Source organism: Saccopteryx leptura, chromosome 12, assembly GCF_036850995.1.
Source record: "Saccopteryx leptura isolate mSacLep1 chromosome 12, mSacLep1_pri_phased_curated, whole genome shotgun sequence".
NCBI classification, from domain to species: Eukaryota; Metazoa; Chordata; class Mammalia; order Chiroptera; family Emballonuridae; genus Saccopteryx; species Saccopteryx leptura.
Genome location: NC_089514.1, coordinates 40,098,171 through 40,100,189, shown reverse-complemented (window position 1 = coordinate 40,100,189; position 2,019 = coordinate 40,098,171). Strand labels below are relative to the sequence as shown.

The following is a 2,019-nucleotide window of genomic DNA, read 5'->3' as shown; positions in this document are numbered from 1 at the left end:
TTTTGTAAACAGTGACTAGGCCATCTTCTACACAGCCAAAACAGGTTACAGAGTGCTGAGGCATACTGGACACGCCTGAAGGTGCATAGAAATGCACCTTGAGAGCAATAGGCTCCCAGCCCCACCTGATTATGCTAGCGGCTCCAGCTGACAGAGCCTTACCCAGAGCCCTGCACTGAGTGGGGATAGAGGGGGGATTTGCCAGCTCTTGAGCCTCTTACTCTCCAGGCAGAGGGAGCAGCAACCCCATAGCTGGATCATCAGGCTGCTAATTCAGGAAGGAGAGACTAGGAGAGAGGCTCCAGGAAAATGGACTCTCTCATTGTCGGAGCCTACAAATGCTAATGAGCCTCGGCTGCCAACGAGACTGAAGCCCAATATATGACATCACCATAGAGACTTATCAACTGCAAATCTCTACCTAAGCATGCCACAGGGGCAGAACCTGGGGTACAGAGTCACTGACCAGGAAGAAGGAGAGGAAAGAAAAAAGAAGAAGATAGCCTCTCAAAATCAAGAAAAATCCACAGACTTTATAACCTTTTCCATTTTTTTTTTGTTTCTTTCATCTTCTTGTCTTGATTATAGCTTTGTGCAGTGGCAGTATCGTAGCCAATGAGGTTTATCTGAGGCACGATTATTGTCTTGATTATTTTCTTTTTCTTCTACCCTAGTCGTTTCATTCTCTGCCCGAATTATTCTTTTCTCTTCTTGAACTACACTACCCATAAGTGTTACATTTCCCATTTTCTTTCTTTTCTTCTTCCTTTCTCTCTATGAGGGTTGCACTCCAAAACCCTTAATTCTCTCTTCTCTCTCTTTTTGTTCTTTTTTCTTTTTTCTTCTTTTTGTTTCTTCCTCTTTCTTTTTTTCTACCTCTATATTAGTTTCTTCTTTTCTCCTTTACTTTTCCTCTCATTCAATCCTCAATCACGAACAAATTATTTTATTTGTGACTCAAATTTTTTTATTGTGGCACTTTAGGTGCTTTTTAATTCGCTTTTTAACTCATTAGCATTCCTCCCAATCCTGGCTCTCCATTCCATCTAGTTTTTGCTCCACTTAATACAATAGTAATTAAAATTTTTTCCCCTTTTTCCTGTTTCCCTCTTATCCCTCTCATTATATCTCTGAGTCGACCATTACTTACAAGCAAATCATTTTATTCTTGACCCAAATCCTTTTTTGCATTTTGTGGGTCCCTATTTCCTTTTTTGCCCCTTTATCACTTCTCCCCAAACCAGGCCTTCCATTATAGGTAGTTTTTGTTCCATTTAGCACAATATAATTCAGAGTTCATCACAATTTTTTCTCAAGGAGGAGGGGAGAGGAGAGGAAAAAAAGGGGGGGGAAATAATAAATTTTCTTTTTTCCCATTTTTCTATTTTTTCTTTTCTTTTTTTTACTTTTTATTATTTATTAATTCTCACTAGTAATACCAATAAGACCACCCTCAGGTGCCATTAAAAAAAGGAAATCAAGTATCATGGATACAAAAGACAGAGATGTAGCACAGATAGATGAGAAAAAAATCTATGGAGAAAAAATGTAATATATTGAACACCTTGGAGCTAAATGACAGAGAATTTAAAATAGAAATCCTAAAAATAATCAGAGATATACAAGAAAACACAGAAAGGTAATTTAGGGAGCTCAGAAAACAACTCAACGAACACAAAGAATATATTACCAAGGAAATTGAAACTATAAAGACAAATCAAACAGAGATGAAAAACTCAACTCATGAACTGAAAAATGAGGTAACAAGCTTAGCTAATAGAACAGACCAGTTAGAAGGTAGAATTAGTGACATAAAAGACAAGCAACTTGAGGCACAACAGAGAGAAGAGGAAAGAGACTCAAAAATTTAAAAAATGAGAAACCCCTACAGGAATTGTCTGACTCCATCAAAAAGACTAACATAAAAATAATAGGTATATCAGAGGGAGAAGAGAGAGAAAATGGAATGGGGAACATATTCAAACAAATAATAGATGAAAACTTCCCAAGCCTGTGGAA

The 2,019-nt window shown here is 37.5% G+C and overlaps 1 pseudogene; it reads left to right on the top strand.

The window, feature by feature from the left end:
* The first annotated feature begins 586 nt into the window (after window positions 1–586).
* On the top strand, window positions 587–644 carry LOC136384314 (U4 spliceosomal RNA; annotated as a pseudogene).
* The last annotated feature ends 1,375 nt before the right edge of the window (window positions 645–2,019 follow it).